Source organism: Nycticebus coucang, chromosome 9 (genome assembly GCF_027406575.1).
Source record: "Nycticebus coucang isolate mNycCou1 chromosome 9, mNycCou1.pri, whole genome shotgun sequence".
NCBI lineage: Eukaryota > Metazoa > Chordata > Mammalia > Primates > Lorisidae > Nycticebus > Nycticebus coucang.
The window spans coordinates 13123374-13149302 of record NC_069788.1 but is presented as its reverse complement, the minus strand read 5'-3'; the positions used below and the strand labels follow the sequence as shown (position 1 = coordinate 13149302).

Here is a 25929-nt window from a genome sequence, read left to right as displayed (position 1 = left end):
TTAGGAAAGACGTTCAGAATTTCAAGTGGGTCTGTTGTTCATTGTCGTGGCCGTGCATTGTGTACACTAAGCTGGTGGAACAGGAAATCCCCACAATTCTGAATTTAAACACGAGAACCTGGATAATTTGGTGTTTACATATATGGATAAAGTGATATATATACATATGCGTATGTATATACACACATATTCATATATATATATACACACATACACACACACGTGCCTATGTGACAGGATTATTTTCCAGAGTCAGAGTGTTTGAGTGACAGTTAATCTAAAGAGGGGTGAAGTCTTGCACCAGCTCCCACCATGAAGACCCTAAGTGAGAAATTTGAGTAACACTCAGGGCAAATTAACATTCTTTAGCTAATCTTACTGTTGACAGTCTGTTGCTAGAACTGGAATCTCCGAATTAAGATGGCTAAAAAAAGTTCTCATGCAGCTTCAGATCAGGATGTTAACCTCCAGACTAAACATATGGGTCAGAGAATGACTGAGATTTTTCTTCTACATACTCTTAATTTTCATCTTGGACAAACCACAGAGATCAAATGGAATCTTTTAATCATTTTCATTACTGTCATAAAATTCAAAAGCAAGCAAAAGCACTAAAATTGGGTTCCTACAGATCACACAATATGAAAAGAGAGGTTAAAAACAAACAACAACAACAAAAAACAAACAAACAAGAAAACAAAACACGAACTGTTGAGTCAGAGAGCCTTGGATTCCAGACACATATCTGGCACCAACAAACTATAGTAGGAGTTTGGGCAAGTTAGGAGGCAAATTGTTAAATTTAGGCTAGATTATGTTACTATATATGGTCACATTCTCCCTTCCTCTAACTTGGCCCCAAATCTCAGAAGTTTACCACTTCTCCTGCGTGTCCAACACCAGTCAGCTTAGGGATGTTGTCCAACATAGTGAAGTTTCTGCAATGACAAAGGCTCCATTGTGAAAAATCGTTCGCCAGCGCAGCAGGAACAGCACACAGTAAATGGTGTATGGCTCCTAACACGCCCCTCGCACTTCTATTCACAGTTGGTTGATGAAGGCGAGTCACACAGCTACACCAAACTTCAGAAAGGTGGAGAAGCACATTCTTATATGTCAGAAGGAGAGAACGGAAGTATTTGTAAACAACTCCAGTGAATACCGTATTTTCTTTTCAATTTAAGTTTCCTCCCTTGGAAAATTGGGACCATGATACCTGACCTATAAAATACTTCAGTGCATCACTTCATGATTATGAGCAGTGCCCTGGTGCTGCACTATCCAGGTTGGAATCCCAGTTTTAAGGTTGTTAGGATAATCTTGGGGAATTCTCTTTTTCTTGCTTTCCCCTCAGATTTCTCCTATGGGAAATAATATTCATGCCTATTATTGAGTTGTGAGGACTAAATCTGTTAACTTAAGTGCATGATAAGGGCAGTAAGTCTTTGCTTTTGGCCCCTGGCTTGGCTTCTTGAATGTAGCAAGTTCTCTGTGATGACTGATGGTTGTCATTATTATCATCCTATTAGAAGCCAGCCTTGCTGCTGTCCAGCCCTGACTTATTGACTATGAAAGAAAAGTCAGTAAAAATCTCATCAGACTCCACCAAGAGAATTGGATTAGAATTTAAAAGTTCACTGAAGCCTAAGTTTAGCAGTAAGCACAGCAGGTGTAGTCCTCACAAAACTAGACATTTCCCAAGGGAACATCTACTTATTCGCCACTCCTGTCCAAGCCGAATGGCTTGCCAATTGTCCAAGGCTCTGACCAAGCAGAGAGGGTATTTGTAGAGTGATGGGATGGAATGGCCCGGCGTAATGGCAGTGACTGCCCTGTAACCAACAATGTCTAATCAGAGATACAGAAAGGCCATCAGAGACCCTGTCAGCACGTGTACATGACTGAGCTAGCAACACTAAAATTATTAAAAAATTCAAAGGCAATTTTAAAAACATGTGGTTCTGTTTGTCTTTTCAGGAATATTTAAGCCTACCATTGGAAGCTTTTCAGTACAGCTAGAAATTCATCACCTTCAAGTGACTGAACTATATGGTCCTGGGTATTGTCAGACTTTCAAGGAATGAGCATGGCCAAACACAGAAATAACTGGTCTACCCCATAACAGTTGGAAGTTAAAATAGAATGTATTTCTTTCTCTCTCTGAACCAAAAAGTAAGTGCTCTCAGGCCGTGATTTGGCTTTTTTGGTGAACTCAACATTATAGAAGTGTTTGGAGTCACTCTAAAGCAGTGGTTCTCAACCTTCCTAATGCCGCAAACCTTTAATACAGTCCAAAGGGGTCGCAACCCGCAGGTTGAGAACTGCTGCTCTAAAGTCATAGGACATTTTCTTGTCAGTTTTTATCATTTGTTTTTCTTCCAGTTTTAAAATTTCAGATTGATATAAGTGAACAAATGATTAGGCTACATGATTTGTGTTTTTTAGGTAAACTCCAAGATGTACTTGAGTGCTTCACGCAGGAGGTGCACCATATACCCATACGTTGTGCCCATTAGATGAGCCGCACGGAATCCCACCCACCCCCACCGGGCTGGAATGGGCTTTTCTTCATGTGGGCGTGTAGTTGTTCATCTACTGGTTTCATATCAGGATAGAGTACACTGGCTACTTGCTTTTCCATTCTTGTGATACTTTACTTAAGAGAATGTTCTCCAAATCCATCCAGGTTAATACAAAAGATATAAAGTCTCCATCTTTTTTAGCGGTTGAATAGTATTCCATGGTATACATATCATAATTTATTCTTTAATTATAAGTACCTTTAAGAGTATTCAGATCATGGTATTTGACTCTGTCAGACCTACAGGCTCCTGGGTATTACGCTACAGAGATGTGTTAAACTTAAAAGTATACACTGTTCAAATTTTCCTGAAAGTAATTTATCTTTAAGAATATATATCTTGGTGGGGGAACCACTATTATTTTGGTCAAAACTATTTCTTCTTGGGTGGGACTTTCCAGGCCTCATAGGAGTGACATTCTTCAGTTATTGTGACAACCAAAATGCCTGCATATGTTTCCAACTCCCCCGCTCCCCCATGGGGCTGCAAGGTCCTCAGATGGGAAGCATTAGGAGAACGTGTCAACACATGGGACCTGATGTGTGATTGAGTCAGATTTTCAATTTTTGGTTGAGTATGAAAAACATCTTAGAGTTCAAAATGAAGTTTAAATTTGGAGCTTTTTTTTTTTTTCCTTTATAAAAGGAAATTTTAAAAGACTATTTGAATGGAAAAACATTCTTTTGTTCAAGGAAAGGACAAAAATCTCGATTAAAATAACCATTCTAAGAATTAAAAATAAGAATGTTAAATGTGCTGATCTGTTTATAGTCTTGATTCTGAGAAATGTTCAGTTCAAAATGCATGATGGGAGAGGACTTATATTTTTCTAGTTCCATCCTGCGTTACCTGGCAGTGGAGAGACTGAGACATCATGAGTCCACAGCTGGCAGTGTCTCCTTCAGTCCTCCTGTGGCTCCCAGGGGCCCTGAGTCCTGGGAAAGCCACTTTCCCACATCCTGACCTCCTCCCCCGCAGCAGGCACCAGTGAAGGCCGAATGCTGTGTGGCAGCCCCTGAGCGCCTCCTGACAGCAACATTTCCCCCCTGACCTTTCAGTCATTTGGTTACTTGTTAGAAAATGGGAATTGGGTTTGTTCAGTGAGCTCTTGAGGGGAATGGTGTTCTACACAATAAAATACACTATAGTTAGTTATCTTGAAGAAGAGAAGGTTTGCTTAAAGTCACTTTGCCACGTGAACTTATGGATGGTGTGTAATCTTTTGTGCCCGCTTCAGAGACTGTTCCTCAAGGTGAGTGCTGCTGGCCTGTTTTGAGAGGAAGATGATTTGGGAGAAAGCATTTCTTTTAGTAACTGCTTGATACGCATTCTACTGGCCTTATTTAAGATCAGGTGATATAGCTTTTTTTTTCAATTTCAGAGTAATATGAGGGTACAGATGGCTCAGCTACATTGTTTGGGTTTCTAAGGTAAAGTTCAAGTTCTCGTTGAGCCCTTCATCCAGGGCCGTGCTGTACGCCTCTCATTGTGCCCCTTAGGTGAGAGTTTACCAATCTCCTCCCCCTTCCTCTTTCCCTCCTCCTTCCGCCACTTGAATATACTTGTGTTTTTCTCCCCTGTGGGTGTGTAGTTGTGTTTCTATTGGTTTCCTATTAGTATTGAGTACACTGGATGCTTGTGTTTCCATTCTTGATATTAACTAAGGAGAATGTGTTAAATATCATGCGTTTACTCCATGCAAGGAAATCCTCAAAGAGCTTTTTTTTCATATTTAATTTTTTGAAAATGTTTATTGAAGTATAATATACAATCAGAAAAGTACACAGATAAATTTCAGGTTGCAGGCTTTTCATGAAGTGACATCTGTATAACCAGTACTCAGACGAGAATGGAGACTTCGCCAACACCCCACAAGTCCTATGCCTCGTGCCCCCTTCCAGTCATTGTTTCCACCCCACAAGGTAACCACCTCCTAACTTTTATCACCATAAATATAGCCTTGTTTGTTTTTCAAATTAATGTTAATAGCGACATATAGTATGTGCTCCTTAATGTCTGGCTTTTTTTCTTCAATTTTATGGTTGTAAGATGACTCATAATTTCATAGGAGGTAAATCATTATTAGTGTTGGGTGGTATTATGTTGTATGAATATATCGCTGGCTGTGAACCCCGTTATAGATTGGCTTTGGATACTTTCTGATGTGGGGCTATTCCAAATATGTTCATACAAAGAACATTCTTATTTCTTTTGGAGAACATTGTACAGAATTGTGTGGGGTAGGGAACGACATGGACATAGGGTATGTTCAGCATGGGTAGAGACCACCAACCAGTTTTCTGTACCAATTTGTGCTCTCATCTGCAATGTTACTCCACATCCTTGCCAATACCAGATTTTTTTTGGTAATTTTAACAATTCTAGGTATGTCTTATCATTTAGCTGTGATTTAATTTGCATTTAATTGATAAGTAATGAGGTTGAGCAACTATTTACGTTAATCAATCATTTGCATCTCTTTTGTGAATTCTCTGTACAAGTCTTTGCTCATTTTTTGAGTGGGCAGCTTGTTTTTTCTTATTAAATTATAGACATTCTTCATATAGTCTGGATATAAGATGTTTTATATGTCACTAATACCTTCTCTTCAATACTTTGCCTTTTCATTTTCTTAATGTCTTTTGATGAATAGAAGTTCTTAGTGTTATTATAATCCAAATTATCATTATTTTTTCTTGCTGGTTGGTATTGTCTTTTGAACTTTCAAAGGAAATTTTACCCATTCCAAGGACATAAAGATGTTCTATATTTTGCTTCCTAGAAGCTTTCCTGTTTTTTCTTTTATATTTAGATCCACAGATCATCCTGTTCCCAGTGTATTTTGGTATCATCTCTATCTCTGTTCTATTTGCACACCTGTCTGTTGTTATGCCAATACCACACTCTCATAATAGCTATAGCTTTGTAATAGATCTTGATATGTGGTAGGGTAATTTCTCCATCTTTTCTTCAAAATTAACTTGGCTATTCTTTGTCGTCTGAGTTATAAATTTTAGAGACAGCTTATCAACTTCCAAACCCACAGATGAAGACACACTCACACATACAGTACATCTGCTTGTATTCTGACCGAGACTGCATCACTGCATCTGCAGGTCCATTTGGGGAGAATTAGCCACCTGACAATACTGAGCCCTGTTCTCTCTGAAGATAGTTCATCTCTCCATTTAGTCAGATCCTCTTTAATGTACCTGATAGTACTTAGCTTCCAGTGTAGAGGTCTTACCCATCGTCTGTTAGATATATCTTTGGGGTATGTGATAGTTTCCCATGTGTTATAAATAGTATCTTTAGAAATTTTTCATTTTTATTTATTTGTTGCTGATATATAGGCATACAACTGATTTAATATATCAGCCCTACAGTTTTCCAAAGTTAACTAAAATAATACCAAAAAATAATGTTAGGATTAATAACCTGGTCACTGCTTATTTTTTAAAAAAGAGAAAGGCAGAACTGTATTTAAATTTATGGAAACCTATGCCAGAGTAGTTTTATATAAATAGACCAACACTATACATAAAAATATGTATTACAAAGACTTAACTAATTTAAACAAATAGAGACAAGGAGATCATGAATTCATAAATTAACAAAGTATATATATGACATATAAATGGATGTTTACATTTAAAAATGGTTTATTCTTTTAAAGTATTCACAGCATTTGCTTAGCAACAAATATGCAAATACAATATAAAGATAAGGCATCCTTATCAGTATCTAGAGAGCTGTAGACTTGAACAGAGTAAGGTTTAAATTAATAAAGTTTACTTGTACTCCATGTATTAAGAATTTATATATATAACATATGAATATCTAACACACATATGTAACACACAATCATGTAACTTTTTATATTATATAACTGTTTAGCAATATCTTCTCCGAAGTATCTGAGGGAACTTAACAATTTTCATGGAGAATGTATATTATGAAAAACTATGCATGGATTTCAATTTTTCCCCCCCAAATAAACTCACTCTAACTTGTAATAACATGTCTGAACAAGGTCTGGTTTGAAGCACTAAGAATGATAAAACACCACTTTGAAAAGAGCCCGTATCACAGCAACATAAATTTTACTAAAATAGAAACAAGAACAAACATGATATTTGTGGTGAAGGTGGGAGGGAGAACGATGAAATCATACATGCTTTACAAACGTTTGCGAGGACAATGCCCTCGTGAACGTTTGTAAAGAAATCAGTAGTTTTCAAATGGACACCTCACTTTGAGAAGGGATGAGAATATGTTAATGATGAAGTCCGAAGTGGCATCCACATAGATTTGTGAGGAAAAAAATTACATTTTGTTTGTGCTCTAATTGAAGAGGACTGATGATTAACAGCAGAAATAACAGCCAACACCTCAGACATCCTTCTCAACTGGTTCATTTACACAATTGTTTTTTTTTCATTTCAGATGGATATGGCAGTACAAATGTTTAGGTTACATTGTTTTTGTTTCTAAATTAAAGTTCATATTATAGTTGAGCTCTTTGCCCAGGGGGTGTGCAGGATACCCTTCCATTGAGCCTACAATTTTGACTGAAACATTAAAACTGAGTAAACTTTCCACTCAATGAGTGACAGAACTCTTGAGCAGATCAGCTGCAGACAAGACCATGGCTTTCAATACAAATTCTCAACAAGCAAGGCAATGGTTCAGTCTTGAACCATTTCTTTGAAGAATTCTAATGAGAGATGAAACACTGCTTTACCAGTATGAACCTAAAGACAAAGCGTGACCACAATAACGGCCGTCAAGAGACAGAAGTGGTCCAGTTAAGAGCAAAGGTCCTGGCCATGGTGTTTGGGATGCTCAAGGTATTCGGCTTGTTGACTATCCAGAGGGCCAAAGAATGATAATGTCTGTTTATTACAAGAGTGTTTCGAGAAAGTCAGCTGAAGCTTTAACAGAAATACGTCTGAGAAAGCTTCACCAGAGAGTTCCTCTCCACCAAGACAATGTTCCAGCTCATTCCTCTCTTCAAACGAGGCATTCTACAAGAGTTTCCATTAGGCATTCACCTTATGGTCCTGGTTTTAGCTCCTCTGACTTCTTTTTTGGTCCTGGTTTAGCTCCCCTGACTTCTTTTTTGTTTCTAAACGATTAAGATTTTCACTCATTTTTCTGCAGTTAATAGTGCAAAAAAGATGGCCTTAACCTGGTTAAATTCCCGGAACCCTCAGTTCTTTGGAGATGGAGTAAATGGCTAGTACTATCACTTACAAAAGTATCTTGAATTTGATGGAGCTTGGGTTGAGAAATAAAGTTTATACTTTTTATTTTTATCATTTAATTCCATTTTTCATGAACTTTGAAGTCCCCTAGAGCATGCTTCTTTTTAATACTACTTACCCATGTCACAAAACAGGCTAGTTAACATTGAGAACATATTTGAAATAATAATGCTAATTAAAAAGGCTAACAACATTATATATATTTATATCTACAAGGTTTTCATAGACAACAAAATTAATGTCTTAGAATATTTAAATAGAAATGGTTTTGAAAAGTTCTGAAGGCAATATTACCATTGAATAAAAATGAAGTATTTTACAGAGATACAAAGAAAAAAATGTTATATCCTGACACATTATATATTTATTTGTAAGTTCCATGAGAAAAAGGATTGTGCTTCTGTTCTCTGCTGGACCCCGAGTTTAGAACTGCACATAGTGGGTCCTCCAGAAATATTTCTTGACTGATGGAATGGATTTAAGCATATATTTCAATAAGCTTTGAATAACCTACTTTCATGTCTGAAAGTTAATATCAATTTAGATCTGGGTATCTAAATGCTTCCCCCTTTAGACAAAATAACTAAAAAGCCATAGCAGAAAGGACATGTCACTCCCCTCCTCCTGCTTGGAGTGGCCTTTTACCCACATAATCCGAATCTCCTGGCAGAAAGCAAAATTTCAAATACCCACAGTAACTATTTTTTTGAGAAGACTGTAGAACATTGTCTGAAAGAGGGTTTCCTTAAGCCTGTAGGCAAAAATCTCAAAAGGTTAATGGCTCAGCCAAGCCGGAGTTGCTCAGTGAGCACGTCAACAGTCTACCACGGTGCAAGGCCAGCTTGTCCAAATACTTCCTTGAAATCACATGCTCAAGTCCATTGTGATTATACACAATTTGTGTGAGACTTATATGAAACAATCATTCCTATTGTATTAGACTCTAGTCTCAGCAAGGAGAGGGAACTTGAAGTTCCTCTAATACTTTTTAAAGTAGTACATTGTCTTTTAGTTTAAATGACTGGTATATACTGATGTTCCAAGACTCTAAGTTCAAGTAATTGTGTCCACACTTGTTTAATATTTAAAGCAGGCATTAAGTTAATTATTTTAACCTCTTATGGGCTTGCTACATAAGAATATACAAAATTATTCAACTATTCTCTTTGAAAAGATGGCTTATTTAATGTTGATTTAAAAAAAAACACGGTTTGGACTCAAATTTTGAGTAAGTCAAATTCTAGATTAAATGTTCAATAAATGTTTGATTTTAATGATTAATATGGAATTAGAAATAAAGAGAATGTCTTGTCTGGTTAGTGCTGAACTTAAGAGTTAGTTCTATAGATTTTTCTTAAAACAGCCTACCTCCTACCTCTATCTCCTATGATATCTTTTCTTGGAATGTCTAAATATATTCTAGCTTTAAACAGCCAGCCTTATTCATACTGTTTATCATTACTATTCTTTAAGTATGGCAAGGTGGTTCCAAACCACCTCTGATCTCTGATAAAACAGCAAGTCCCAATATACGAGAACTTTCGCTCTGAAAAGCGCTAAATTCAGTGAAGAAATGCAATTAAGGTCAGTGGAGAACTGTTTAGCTTAATGTACAGGCACTTAATGTTTTTGGCTTTTACAGACCACACAACAGAAACCCACAGAATGTAGCCTCATACCAATTACCAGAACTTTATCCTTAGGTATTTGATAATCTTCAAAAATTATTTTTTTTAAAGTACATGATACAGTTCAAAGATAACTAATCTTTCACATTGTATTACATTTCTTAGCATGACTTAGTCAATTCACTTTTTTTTCTTTTAGAATTGACTTCATAAACAAAGGCTAGATAGGACTAATTATAAGATATATAGAAACACTCCAAATCTGTTTCTCTTGAGTTGATTTCCAAGGCAGAGAGAGTAAACAGCCTTCTCCCAGCCTTCTTACTTTCCACAGCTGAGAGTGTAGGATGTTTACAGTATCTGTCCCTCAGTGCTCTCTAGGGTGGGGTTGGCAGTCAGCAGCATAAGCCTCAGGAAATCCAGCACCATTGCAAGATACCATGTTATGTTACAGGAAAAGATCAGAAAAGTATACTTGGGACTAAATTATGGCCTTTGAGGAGCAGGGCTGAAGGGCGAAGGGAGCCCACATGACCCTTACTTTCTTGTTGCCTCCTCAGTTATTACTGTTTCCTTCCTGTTCTGCAGACACTAGGATTTTCCTGGGCTCTCCAGCTTTGATCTTGCACACTCAGGGATTCAGTTGATTTTGAAATTTCAATCTTCCATGCATTCACAAAATGGTCTCCAAAAGCTTCAGCATCCCCTCCCCTTGGCAGAGGCACATATTTCCTTTCTGACTGTGGGAAGACATGAAATCCAGCTTCTCATTCTCCGAGCTACAGAACTTTGTTCCAGCTCCCTCCTGCACAGAACTAAGAACAATGACTGAACTGTGCCTACAGACGGAAGACCAACCAGCAGTTTAATTATTCAAACTTAGTTATTTTCATTATGGGTTATACAGTAGTAAATTCAACAGAATGAGCAAAAGTCAGTATGTTAGAACTTGAGTTGTATGTATACAATGCTGTATTGGAAATTGCTAAAATAATGCTGAGATATTAAAAAATTCATATTTAGGAAGCAAGTAAATATAATTAGAGGCATACATATGAATGGAATTAGTTGATTCTTACAAGTTCTGTTCTAAGAATCGCTTTTCAAATGGTTCTTAAGCATCATTTGCTAAATTGATCTAAGGTGCACAAAATATTTAGGTGAAGAAAAAATTCATCAATACTATACATTATAGAACAACCCTACATGATAAGTGCATGCCACACTGTGGAACAAAATTGCATATAATTTCAAATTATTACAGGACATTCTTCATTCACTTCTTTCATTCATTCATTCATTCAACAAACATTTGTGGGTGCCTGTCATACTAGCAATGTTTTAAATTCTAGGTGGTAAGAAATGAATGGCAACATCTCTGGCTTCAAGAAAGCCACAGCAAGCTGGACACATAAACCATTGTTATAAATGTGGCAAGTGTTATGGTGAGTCACAAGGCACTTCAGAGTTGGCTGATAGGCAGGTTGAGTCTTAAATAGTGAATGGAATTAGGTAGGTGAAGATGGTGCTAATGCGTATTTGGATGGGGTGGGAAGTAATGGGTATGGTGTGGCTTACAGCGCACCAGAAAGAACAGTCATATGGATGAAGAAAGACAAAGGCAACGTTCACTGAGACCTTCCAGGACCCAGCGGAGTTGGAGCGGCAGATGCACGTGGGTGAGGGGCAAGGGGAGAGACGGAGGGTTGGGACAGACAAGGTTCTTTACATTATTATTCAATACACAGTCCCAACTGAATATTGGATCATCAAGGGGTTTGGACATTATCTCCAAACAACGGAAGTAAGCATGTGAGTGGCACCGTCATGTCTGTACTTAAAGAACTGACTCTAGCCCTAAGGCTGGAGCTAGGAAGATAAAGAACTATTGCAGTAGTTTAAAGAGCCTTAATTAGGGGAAAGGGAGCAATAACATAGAGAAAATAAATACAGAAAGTCAAATCAGACGAAAAGAACAGGAGAGCTCAGTGAGTGAGGAGTTGAGGGAAGAGGCACTGGGCTGGAGAAATCACAGACCATCTCTGAGTGCGGCTTGAGCACCGAGCCCTTCACCAAGAGGGAGATGAGCCGCAAGAAACGGGGCGAAAGGAAGAGCTCTGAGGAGTTTAGTGATAACCTAAAAGGTCTGGGCTGGAAAGGTGATGAATCCACTGTTAGTGAGTATTGAATTCTGTCATAACTGAAGGACGGACGACACTTTGAAGGACTAAATCACACAAACGTCTTTATTTTGCTGTTTCTGCGTTTCTGCTCACCCTTCTACTTAATGAATGGCAGCACAGCACCGTCTTCCCATCTCAAATCCAGTATTCTCTCATCTGAAGCCTCCTCTGGTCATCACCATCCGTAAAACCTGACCCATCCTCAGACCTGGGGAGGAACTGTTCATCTGCCCTTCCACTGCCACTGTACTCTGTGGATGCCCCATCACAGAACTTTGTGTGACTGTGTGCTTATATGACCACCTTTGTATTAAAGGCTTTATTTCGCTAAATTTCACTTCAGTTTTTTTTTTTTTTTAATTCACAATATGTAGCCAAAGTTTGGCACTAAAGTTTTTAGTAAATGTTTGGTGAATGAACGAAAGGTACCATCTCACACCTAACAAATTGTTAACACTTTGAAGATTATTCTGATTTTGAATCTTTAAAGAAAAAGTATTTATCAATTGCTGAAAATGTGTTTTTAAATTCCCCAATAATTTGAGATTGGGCTGCTTTACTTTTAAAAGGAACTCATGGCTAAGAAGAGAAATTATTACAAGTAATCTTTTCTTAAATGGTAGCGTCAACACCTGAGAAGTTAACTTTTCATGAAGGCAGTCTGATTTTTAAAATTTACTTTTATGATGGATTCCAAGGGGAAAAAAAATCAAGATACAAAGTAAATGCAGAGCAAAAAAAAAGAAAGAAAGAAAAAAAAAAATCCATGTAACCAGTTTAAAAATGAACAAGAATGAAAGGAAATGGCCCTAAAAGTGGGGTCTAAATATTGAATAATTATGTAAGAGTTTAAAATGTTCTAACTGGAAAGAGCCACACCCTTACTAAGTACAGTCATTAACATAAATCATTTTAGTTACATAAAATGATTTTAACCATTCAAAAACAAATCTGAAAAGTTCCTGTTGTAACACAGAATTTACGCTTTTGGCTTCTATAGGGTTTTTGAGTTAATAGGCATTTTAGTCACATAAAGCCAATCTCCAATAAATTGGCATCTGATCATTTTTAGTTCTGAATGAAGATACTTCAAATGTATATTACATCTGGTCACATTTGGTGCATTCTGTATTCAAAAACATCTTTTTATGTATCTAGTCACTGATTTTTTTTTTTTAAATTGCAGTAGTACACATCACCTTTCAGGATATACAGCAGCTTTATGATTTTTAAATTAAAATGTATCACTTTTAAAGTGGCCATGAATGACTGGCTAAAAAAAAACAAACCATAAAACACTGTTGTAGTATTTGTAGCTTACTGTACCTTATAGACCAGAATTCTCAGCTGCTCCTGCCCTGTCTGGCTATGTTGTTACAGCAAGGCTGCTTTACTTTTAAAAGGAACTCATGACTAAGAAGAGAAATTATTACATTACAAGTAATCTTTTCTTAAGCGACAGTATCAACTCCTGGGAAGTTAACCTTTCATAAAGGCAGTCTGATTTTTAAAGTTTATTTTTATGATGGATTCCAAGTGTTGCTACAAATTCTTAAAGTCAGGCTCCAGGTCTCCTACCCTGGATCCTCCAATCCATGGTGGATTTTAGACAAGGAAGGACAATTCCCTAGTGAGGATGCTCCTTGCATCTTTCTCCATAATCAACATCACCATGTGCTCCCTTCCGTCACCTAGTCTAACGTTCATCATTTCACCTTCCCTTGCGCTTTCATCTGCCCATTGTATGGAGATGGACGGGAATCATCAACTCCTAGAAGAAAACAAAATACAAACAAAATCCTCCCATTCATGCACCAAACACAGTCAAGGAGTAATGAACTTATGGACAATTCTAGGGAACTACTATTAGAAAACCACAAAGAAAATGTGGTGGTATGTGCTCTATTTTAAGGCTTCTCAATTTACAGAAACTAAAGGACCTTTTTCTACTTTCTTATATACCCTGGGTCCTAAAGGAAAATTACAAGCATGGAGTACCTCATCATAATATTATAACATGCAGAAATCCCACAACAATGTGACTTTACAGTGGGCAAAAGTACAGAATATGGTCATCAAATTCATGGTGATTTATCTAACTCAAAAATTCCATGGTCTTAGAAAAATAGCTTTTGCTCCAAGAAAATCCATACCTTTTAAAATTAACCTTCTCAAGGAGAAAGCTCTCAACTCCCCGTCCCCAAAGTACTGTGCTTTGATTCTATGTTGATGTGATTCTGTCTCAAGGTATCACTGTAGCTCAAATTAACCTGGTTAGTTCTAAAATTTAGTAAATAAGCGAGGGAATAGCTAGAAGTCCAGATAATCATTGTGTAGAATGCTGTGGGTTAGGATATCAGTCAGTCCCATGTCACCTATTCAATCATGGTTTCCTTAAAACTCTCTGGGTTCTTGACACCTCTACTTTTACACTTACTATTTCATTTATGTTATTGCGGCCAGAAGAAAAATCGAGATAAGCTCGTTATGCTGAATTCGTACTTACTTTGCTGCCTATTCAAAGTAGTTTCCTTTTAAGTGAACAAATACCAAGTTAAAAAACGTTGTGGAAAATGAGGGATTGAATGAGTATCTGAGTGGATTTTCTATAATAGTCATGAAAAAAACATATTTAAATAAAATTTTCTGATAATCAATTTATGGAGTCCTCCCCTTATATATTCTGTAAGCAAGGGTACAGGCTACAAATCATTTGGATACTTTTAGCCCCAAGAAGTTATTGCTTTATGTTTAAAAGTTAGCTGATTTTGGCTTCCAGTCGTGGTGATGGCGCATGTGACACTGCCCCTAGGTAGTCTGGTCAGTGCCACTGACTTTGAACAATCATTAAAAGGCTTAAATTAATCTGCACAAGGTTAGCACTGCTTTTCAATTTAACCTGGCAAATGATGGCTTAGTTAAATCGTAACTATTTGTACAGCCATAGTGGAGTAACTTCAGAAATAATTGTCTCTGCTATAGAACATCAAATTATTATAATAATAACTAATACCTAGCGTATCATGAGTTCAGATTTTGATGAGGCTAGTTTTTTTCAATGAGTAAGTTTCACCAATATAAAGCTACTTTGGCTAACTATTATCTATTATTCACCAAACTCACAAGCAAGCAACCACCCATCTCTGTACTTAACACACTGTGTGTGTGTGTGTGTGTGTGTGTGTGTGTGTGTCTGGAATGGTCCACATCAAGTGACAATAGTATTAATAGCTACCCCTGGGGAGAAGAGGAGGGGACTGGGACTGGGTATCAAAGAAGATGTCAACCTTACTGACAATATTAATTTTCTAAAAATATAATATACTCATGAACCATGTATAAAATTTAAAAATTATGTTGGGCATCTAGATTAAAATTCTTCATTCTTCAAATTAACGATAAGGTTCATTTGAAATTCTGGCTTCCCTAAAGATTTAATCAAGTTGATTAATTTTGTGGTTTTGGGTACTCCTGAAATCCTCCCTGAGCTTTAGCTTTTATAAAATAGTATGGTACATGCTTTACAGGGTGTGGCAGGCACATTGTCAGTAAGCGCACGTTGTCAGAAGGGCTTGATGCCATTTTACCAGGTAACAATGTTTTTAGTTCTTCCTGCTCTAATTTGTTTTCTCTTGTACAGAGAGTATAGATATTTTTCTTAAGCCAAAGGCATAAAAGTAAGGGACATTGGCTATTCTTCCCACCAGGGCTTCTGGCCCAAGTATCTCTGCTACCGAAAGGGATATGGAGCCAGGATGGGGAAGGCCTCTTACGGTGCATTCTAGGAAGGAATCATGACAAAATGATTCCTTAAAAAGAAGTAATCTAGAAAAAAACATGAGCAGAGTTTTAAAAATTTTAAAACAAAAAACCCACAATTCAATACCACCAGGTGTCACTATAACCCAAAGCACTGTTGGTTGTTTTTTTATTCAATTGGAAGGAAATGGAAAAACTCCACTTTATAAGAAAATGAGTACTATCTTCCAAGGCTTTCCATGGTCATAGATAGTTACTAAACTACCTATAATAACTAGATGAGAAAAGGCCCAACCGTTGTTTTTTTAAATTATAAATAGTGATTAAGACAATGAATGCTAGATGATTTAAGATGCAGTATGTAGTTTTGCCTGTTGAGAGGTAAACCTCAGGACAATGGTGATCTGTCATCTGACGGTAACACTCATCAGGGCCCAGTGAGTGAGTCCGGTGACCTCTCAGCACTTTTCTTCTCTACTCCTACTGGGCTCACCTCATAAGGTAATAAAAGGTAACCTGGAAAACCTCATAACTAATAAAACTATAATAATGAATTATAAGATTGATTTTAGAGACAACTTATTTTAATAACTATCCAGACATTTAACATTATTTTTAAACTTCTCTCAATTTCTTAAAGACGTACGATGGCTTAGGCAAAACTTAACATTGCATTTTGTGTTTTGAAGCATATAGATGTGATACATATGGCAAAAATAGCACAAAGAGGGGAAAGAAATGGAAATATAGCTCTTCAAGGTGTGCGCACACACACAGGAGGGCTGTCGGGAAGGTATATCCAGCCAGGTGATATTAAATATATATATACACACACACATATATTTTACCAGTTACTTTACTAATAATCTTAAGTCAATTGTGGCAAACTAAAGAAGCATATTAAAATCCCTATAGTAAACCATTACAAAAATAATGCAAAGAAAAGTGCATAAGAAAAGACTACAGAAGTAAAGTGATGCACTAAACATCTATTCAACATAAAAGAAATTAGGAAAGCATTGAGGAACAAGCAATACATGAGACAACCAGAAAATAAATAGCAAAGTGGAAGACTTAAATTCAACTACATTGCTAATTACAGTAAATGTAAGTGCATCAAACACTCCAAAAAAAGTCATGTCGGGACAAACCGTATTAAAAAACTAGACTCAACCATATGCTATTTATAACAGAAACACCGTTCAACCTCAAGTCCACAATGGCTCCTGTATTTATTGCCTTTTTCTTAAGCTTTCATTTATTCAGGTTATTTTCCATTAGGATAGTTTGCTTCTCAATACTTGGAGTCTCCTACAACTTATCCATTGTCAATTTGTGAGAGACAGAGCAGCTGTCTATCCTATCACTGTGATGCCTTTTAGGTCACAAAAGGCAACAATCACGTTCATGACCTTGTACCATCAACTACACAATCCTCCATGTGGGTGTCATCAGCACTTCGTGATGATAACATGCTTTTATCATTTAGATCAGTGGTTCTCAACCTTCCTAATGCCGTGGCCCTTTAATACAGTTCCTCATGCTGTGGTGACTAGCTACTAGCAATGAAAATAATGTTATGGTTGGGGATCACCACAACATGAGGAACTGTATTAAAGGGTCAGGGCATTAAAACAGGACCCTTAGGAAGGTTGAGAACCACTGATTAGATTTACTTTGGGGAACACATCTGGTGCAACATGCTTATAGCTATAATCCATCAGTTAGTGTTAACCCTTTCTATTATAAATTTCCCTAAATAGTCAGAAAAAGACAATTCACGCATTAAACCACAAATGTAATTCTTTCATTGAATTACCTGAATAAGCCACATGTTATAACAGTTTGGATTAATGATTAATCAGGCTTTCACAATAATAGCTAACATTTGTGAATGTTTTCTATATTCCAAGCACTGAGCTAAGGGCTAACTAATTAGCGTAATGCTGCAAATCACCCCAAACAGATGAGGAAACTGAGGTTTGGACTTGTTCAAACTCACAAGAGATATATCTGAACTCACGTTCACTTCTTGCAGCCCCTATATAAACAGGCACACCCTCAACACAAAGATTATGAAAGAGTGAAAGTACACTTTGGTTCTGAAAGCTCAATATTATATCAATTGATACTAGAAAAGTACAAGAGACACCGAAGTATCTGGATACTTCATAGCTTCTTACAACCTCGTAGACCATTATATGACATTTCCAGTTAATTTCCCAGGGATCATGTGATGTCTTCAGCAGTTCTTGCCTATTAATTGTTCAATATGTGATAATGAAATCAAGATTGCCTGCTACCCTTCAACAGGTAGGAGCACGCAACTCCCAAAAGGAGGAATTCAGATATATAATACACAGATCACTACATTTTTGTAATTTTAGTATTTTGCATGTTAACAAGATGTAAATATCTATAGACATAGTGTGGAATGGCTGCAGTAAATCTATGATACTTGTGAATTAAAAAAACAAAACTGCTTTTGGCTCAGCGCCCGTAGCACAGTGGTTATGGCACTGGCCACATGCACCAGGACTGGTGGGTTCGAACCCAGCCTGGCCAGCTAAACAACAATGACTGCAACAAAAAATAGCCAGACGTTGTGGCGGGCACCTGTAGTCCCAGCTACTTGGGAGGCTGAGGCAAGAGAATCGCTTAAGCCCAAGAGTTTGAGGTTGCTGTGAGCTGTGATGCCACAGCACTCTACTGAGGGCGACATGGTGACACCATGTCTCAAAAACAAACAAACAACAACAACAAAGAACAGCTTTTGACTCCATGGTATTGCTTAAGGTAATTTATTATAAGAAAATAAAGTGTTGAAAACCAAAATACTATATGGGACTATGAGTCACCAAAATGAAAACAATTCAAATGTTAATTTAATAAAATGAGATAGCCATTTAATACAGTATCTATTTATAACATACCTTGTTTTTTAAATATACAACTACTTCGAATATACCACATGATTGCATCTGCAAAAAATGAGCAGGTGCTACTGGAAGGTAATAGGCAAAATCTAAAATATTTGCATTTGAATATCTAAACACAAACATTTAAATATTTATGTTTGACAAGATTATGAATCATTTTTCTTTGGGAATGCTTTTGTTCCTGTAACATTTTTGTTATTATTTTCTTAATGTTTCAACGATTTTTAAGACAGAAGACAGGCGAGCACCTAGTCTTATGATGATGAGACTTACATATATGATATAACACTTTTTAGGTAGATGAAATAAAATATATTTGCTTGCCACACCACTGACTGTGGTTTTAAAATAGGAGCAAGAATGTAAAAATTTCTCTGATTATAATCATTGAAACCTGAATAATGGACTTCTTAAAAACAAATTCTGACAATGATTTATTTTCAGCAGCACTGAGGGTGGCACCCTTGTGTAGTTTTTTGCAGGTATTGGGTATTAACATGACAGAATGTTTTCCTCTGATGAAAAACAGGACCCAGTAGAATTAACCAAAGAAAAATGTGCTGCATTCTTTTTAACGACGATTCAGGATTAAATTATTTTGCTATTTTGTCTCAGTACTTAATATTTTAAGTGTTTCTGTGTTTATACACACATATTAAATTTATCACAGATCTTTATTTTTTCCATTATATTAAAATGGAAACTTTATTTCACTTGAAAAAATAAACTTACGATTAAAACTCTTATGATAAAAGAGTATGTTATCTTGTTACCTTTGAAGAATCAAAACTTTTAGCCCAGTCTATCTACTCTCTGCCAAAAAGAATCTTTGAGAAAAGCTGAAATCCAATTATCATAAATTTATGTAAGAATTGCACATTTCCTTTCCAGCCTATCTGAAAGCTGAGGAGTTTATAAGGAAAGCAAGAAAAAGTTCAAATGTCTAAACAAAACCCAACTGACTCCAAATCCAGTTGCTTAATCACCAGGGCCCAAGTAGGGCAGCAACAGAAATCCGCAGGGTTGAAAGGAACAAAATTTATGAACTTGAAAGATGTATTTCCCACCATCTCTCCTTTCTCCCCAGAGGGGAGGAAATAAAGTAACACTGGTTAAATCTTGAGGAATGAGTAGTCACCTTAGAATTAAGTCAAAGAAATGAGAAGTAAAGTCAAATAAACCATTTCTTTTTATTAATCACTCAATATTAGAAGTTTGAGGAAACTAGAATGCCTGATTGATAGACAACTCTCAGGTTAACTATAAGCTTCATTTACATGTGATACCAGGGCCTTATTCATTCTGATAAGGAATTAACGCATTCCAGTGAAGAGTTGTTTGTAATAGAGTTTAACACATTTCCCTTTGTGTTCATTATGGCTTTCTCTATAACGACATACCAATAAATATTTATAATATTAATATATCATTTTGAGGCAATTTTATAGGATCAAAAGAATAGAGTTGGAGCTCCGATGTACACGGCTCCACTTACCATGTGGTGTGACCTTGAGCAAGCCATGAACTTCAGTATACTCAGGCTTAAAACAGATGATGAAGATAGTAGCAACTCTCTCATCAAGATCAATCTCGAGTTCCTTAATTGTAAAAATTTAATAGGTGCTTCTTTCTTTAAAAATGTTAATGCGTCTTTCTTTAAATATTTTTAGAGTTTTCAAAGCATTGCTTTTAATTATAGGGATGTAGCAATGAGCTCCTGATATCATGGTGTTCATGAAGAGTCAAATTCCATCGATTAAGAAATTAACATACAATTTGACAGGTGGTGACAAATTCTCCAGGAGCAAGGTTAGCAGTTGATCAGGTGGGAGGAGAGCTATTTCAGGTGGAGATGGATGTCAGGAAAGGCCTTCCTCGCTAAAGTGGCATTTGACCAGGAAACTAAATGAACCAAAGGGGGTGAGTCCTGGGTGTGTATCTGGCATTCCACATCTGCCTTGTTTAATTCAGACAAGTTTCCACATCTGAGTATAATATTCATTTGTATAGGAAGCTACTATATAGAGAAACAGGAGTTTGAAAGAAGCCTGAGAATTAAAGAGACCAGCAGGAAAGCATATAAAGGAAAAGGGAAATAATACATCAATGGCAAAAAGAGTAAAGGAAACACCTCTGTCCCTCTGGGCAACTGGAGAGGTCTCACATGTGTTTTCTGGCTTTGAGCACAAACCCTCCAGCCAATCAGATTCCTTGAGGGTGGAAGGGACCTGGGCACTTAGAAGTCAGCTCCTGCAGGGAGCAAGCTCCAAAGGAAGGCTGCACGTTCCTTTCTCCAATCATCCTGGGGGGTGTGGGGGTGTGGGAGGGCCACTCAACTTCAGACACAGGAATAAGCTGCAACAGAAATAGGGAAAAGGAACAGAGTTAGGGTTAAACGGGGTCCTAGGCCGATTATTTTATGTTTCTGCACCCACAGTCCTTTTGAGATCTGTGCATGGGGTGTGATTAATTTAGAAATCAGTGTAAGAGTCAGCTCAGGTGTAGCACACACCTAAACAAAGAAGGACTTTCAGAAAATGATTAATAAGAGCCCTCCAGAGAAGACAGAGGGAGAGATGGATGTTGCAAAAGCAATTCTCTGAAAACTTTCTAAAGAACATCAGACTTAGGCAATGTAGTTAAAAAAATCTGACTCATTGTTCTGCTAGGTTTTTTTTTTTTTTGGTCCCCTCTCTAGCAAAAGAATCAAAATTCTTACATGGCAGTTCTAAGTTCAAAGACATTTACTTCAGATGACAGTGCCATTTTTATAGCCTATTAGCCCAGGGTTGTGAAAGCTATGGCCAGTATGCCCTGCCTGGAATTACTGGTGTCAAAGGTCTATGAATACTAAATGTCTTAGAAAACAAGCTGCTTCACATGTCAGCGTCAAAGGGTGTGTTACATAGTTCAAGCATTTCCCAATTTAGCTGGACCTCAACACCGTATTTGATTTTACAATCCCGGTAACTTGAAAAGCTTCCACTTCTGCACAGGCTGTTTCTCAGGTCATTTGTCCACCACTTAGTCACAACAGCTGTTTTACACTCCCAGCCCACCCTTCAGCCACCAGGCCTGGCAGTAATGGACATTTCTGGGGGGTGGGGGGGTGGGCAGCGACAAGGTCTGACTTGCCCACAGCTGTCTCCTCAACTCACAGGGTCCGGTTCAGAGAAACAACTTCATAAATATTTGTTAAATGAATAAACAAACTGAAATCCTCTGTCTTGGATCAGCAACCATCTTTTATCTTTTCTGAGAAGGATCTTGGAGAGAAGGAGGGCAGGTATGTATTCAATGCAGGTGTTTTTATTATCTTCGTTTTTTATACAATTACTAGAAGGACAGAGAAAATACGTCAGGCAAAGTACATGATCAAGTCTCTCAAGATGTCCTTGTGGGGAAATTTAATCTGAATCCTAATACAATTAGGACGATTAAAACTACTGAACAAATGTGCCCTAAAGGAACTGATGATGAACGTTACCAACTTAGAGACCTTTGCGAGTCAGCCTTTCCCACTCTGCCCTTCCTTGGACATTTCCTATGCAACATTTTTATTTAAGTTTTATTAATATCTTCAATTAAACTAGAGAAAAAAGGTTTTCCCAATTTGACACAAAATTACAGACATTAGTAATTATGTTGGATGAGTGAATCAGAAGCCAAAAGGACTATGACAGATTAGCACAATGGGACAAATCTAACCTTAACAGTTAGGCAGCATTTCTAAGAACTTTCCTATGGAGGGAAAGGTGACATGGTGAAGTCTCAGTCATGTTCAACTCCAAGAAATGAGCCAAACAAGTACCAATGAAGCCAAAAAAAAATGTGAAAAAGGAGTTTTAATTGATACTAAGCCCACTGTGAATAAAATCAATGATTACCAAAAAAAAAAAAAAAAAAAAAGTAGCTAATCTGATTTTAACCAACATTAAGAGAGATGTTTTATCTTTACAAATCAACTGAGTGTTTATGGGACTTCTATTGGCATTGTTCTTCATGTTGTGGAGGACAGAGAAGTGTCAGGCATATCCCTACTTTTAAGGGATTATTTAGTCATAGGAAGATTAACTATTAGACAGTCTCACCTATCAAGGGAATTAACCTTCAAAAACTCCAAAGTCCAAAGTCAAAAACCAGAAACAAAAAAACAGAGGCTTCAAAGTACTTAATGGGCATAGCCCATTAACTATAACCATGCCCTAAGTCTTTACGAAGCTGCTATGGCCCAGGCATGGTGGCTCACGTATGTAATCCCAATCTCAGGAGTTCGAGACCAAGACTGTCCTGAGCAAGAGTGAGACTCTGTCTCTACTACCAGCCTGGCGCCTTGGGAGGCTGAGGCAGGATTGCTTGAACCCAGGAGTTTGAGGGTGCTGTGAGCTAGGCTGACACCATTGTATTCTGGCCTGGCCAACAGAGTGAGAATCACAAAAAAAAAAAAAAAAAGGAAGGAAGTAAGGAAGGAAGGGAAGGGAAGGAAGGGAAGGAAGGAAGGAAGGGAAGGAAGGAAGGGAAGGAAGGAAGGAAGGGAAGGAAGGAAGGGAAGGAAGGAAGGAAGGGAAGGAAGGAAGGGAAGGAAGGAAGGAAGGGAAGGAAGGAAGGGAAGGAAGGAAGGAAGGGAAGGAGGAAGGGAAGGAAGGAAGGAAGGGAAGGGAAGGAAGGGAAGGAAGGAAGGAAGGGAAGGAAGGAAGGGAAGGAAGGAAGGAAGGAAGGAAAACCCTGCTTTGAATAAGATCGAACCTGCTATAAATAAGATCCATTATTGTCTTTGGAGAAATCAAGTAATAGAAATACATTGTAGAAAATTGTCTTGTTTGTTCAGTTGTTTTGGTATTAAAAGGAATATAATTTAGTTATCCAGAAAATTTAATGGTGGGGGTTAGCTCATACCTGAATGGGGTCAAATAAGTCAGACGCGACTGCCCAGGGTGAACACTGAAGGGTGCAGGTCAGTCTGCAAAGACTGAGGAAGGAGAACAGCGTGGCCGGCAGGCGGAGACACGGAGCCAAGCCAGACTGGAGTTCTCTGAGGTCAAGCACAGGCCAAGAGTCTGGGGTGCTCATAGAAGGACGGGGGGAGGCTGCTGCTTCTAGATAAGGCAAATGCATAGTCGACCCCAAACCCAGCGTCCTGCTGCTCTTCCCAGCGAGCCGCAGCACAGCACAGCAGCACGCTCCCTCTCAGGGGGGCTTTCCAGCGCATCAGAGTCCATTGGTTCCTATGTCCAGACTTTGAATACCAGGAGAAACACCATGCCACCACGTGGATACGTGCCACCTCAAACGTGTGGCCTCTAATCGCGCTAATTTCAGCCAGCCCCAGTGACGCACAGAACGCCTTCCACAGCCAGCTTTCTTTTCTTTACTCCCGGCAGCTTTCCCAAACCTGCACCTCTTCCCTATTTTCATCCTCTTTGAGCATGACCTACCTCCCTTCCTAGTTCATAAAGCACATTCTGTCCCCTCCATTACTGTATTCCAAATCCGTTTTAACGTCTACCCATCCTTTCTCCATAGGAAGACACCTCTCCTTATGGTCAAAGCTAATTCCTTATCTCCTTGCAGCTGTGGATCCTGTGAACCTCTCTCTCCTTAACTCCTCTCTTCCCTTCACATCCCTGCCACATTTTCCTCTCCTTCCTTCTCTGAAGGCATCTTGGAGCCATCCTCCTTGGGGCATCTTTGTGGCATCTCCTCTGCTCCCCTTCACACCAGCACGGATTTTATCCATGGTCATCTTCTCCCACTGACGTCGGCGACATGACCCTCCAGGAGCTTTCCCTGAGCCCCCTTAGCTCTCACACCTGCACCCTCTGCACATCCTGTTTCGTTTTCTGGGGTATCTGCTCCACTGGTCCATTTGTCCAGGATCTGCTTGTCTTTCAATATGTTCCAGTGTTTCTTTTTCAACTATTTCCTGATTCTCACAATAAGCTCCAGAGAGCTTCCCTGTCCACCTCTCCTAAAGCTCTCGACTGCACTTCTACCAGAGGATCTCTCATGCAATCCATTTCCATGTTTTTATTTTAAGAGGCTCTATTGTTCTCTGGTGTATTTTGACATGGACAAGGGCTCGATAAATACCTATCGAGAGAATGAATGAATTTTATATGTGCAAAATATGATGTTGGCAATGACCTCCTTGACTACAAGACAGCCAAACACGGCCTGGGGCTGCTAGTTGATAAGGATGTGGCCCAGGTGACTCAATGCTCCTATCAAGGGGAAGAGTGATGTATGATGATCCTCTACCGAGTAAATCTCCTTAAAGTTACTTATTTAAAGATTAGAAATTAACAAAGTCTAAATAAACTATACAATAAATAAAAAGTACATTGGTGGCATTTTTTTCCTTTTTTTTTTTTTTTGGACACAGAGTCTCTCGCTTTGTCACCCTTGGTAGAGTGCCGTGTGTCATAGCTTACAGCAACTTCAAACTTTGGGGCTCAAGTGATTCTCTTGCCTCAGCCTCCCAAGTAGCAAGGAGTATAGATGCCCACCACTACACCAGGCTATATTTTGGACATGAGATGTCACTCTGACTCAGGCTGGTCTCAAACCTGTGAGCTCAGACAGTCCAGCTGCCTAGGCCTCCCAAGTGCTGGGATTACAGGTGTGAGCCACCGTGCCCAGCCTTATTTTTCCTTCTTATTTTTCCTAGCAGACATGGAAACCCTTCAAACACAGAAGATTAACTTTTGCTCTGTGCTGTGTGGGCCTGGGAAGCCTGTGTCTTTCTCAGCTCAGGATATTGACAAGAGTATCTTTTCCTCTATTTTCTGCAAGTTTACAGCTTTTTTTAGTTCTTGTTTGTTTAAAGTTTTCTAGTTTAAAGCTTTATAAAATACTATATCTAATAGTGCATGTGTGGAGAAAATAAATCCATAGTTTCTAGCACGGTTGGAATATTAACAGAGCTCTGGTTGTTGAATAAGATCACAGTATTAAACCTTCCTGAAAGAATGTTATTTCCTCTCTAGGTCCCCTGAAGCAAAATATTTAAGATCAGTATGAAGTTAAGAGACTACAACTTTTTCTTCTGAGGATTACCTTTCATGGAAATGATCAAATGGAAAAACAATTATTCTACAAAGTCCAGTAAAAACCCAAATCCTCCCAACAAATCCACAGACACGATCACCGCCAAACACCCTTTGCTTATCAGGGGGAGAACAAGAAAACTTCCTTGGGCTTATTCAAATATAAAAACATTCTTTACTACATTGAGTTTTATAAAATCCCATTGTTAAATACTTCCTCTCAAACTCCTGCCAAATGGGAGGATTACTGCTGAAACAGACAAGGAATATGTGACCTCCTTCCTCTCCCCTGACGAACATCAGGGTTTCACTTTGGCACACACACAGATCTATTTTCTACAAAGGATGCAGCTTTTGAGAGATGTGAAGGATCTGGAATGAGAACCCTGGCCCTTGCCAACCCACTTCCTCTATTGGAAGGGAGTCTCCCAAATAAGTCCTCGAAAGGAAATACTGAAATGAAGTCACCACGTTCCGTAAAGTTAACAGGAGCTTGATGATGTGATCGTCTCGGGAGCACTACAA

The 25929-nt window shown here is 38.2% G+C and overlaps 1 pseudogene; it reads right to left on the bottom strand.

Annotated features, from left to right (window-relative positions):
- Positions 1-17523: 17523 nt before the first annotated feature.
- The window catches only part of LOC128593354 (putative uncharacterized protein encoded by LINC00472), a 35251-nt pseudogene continuing 26845 nt past the window's right edge, over positions 17524-25929 (bottom strand).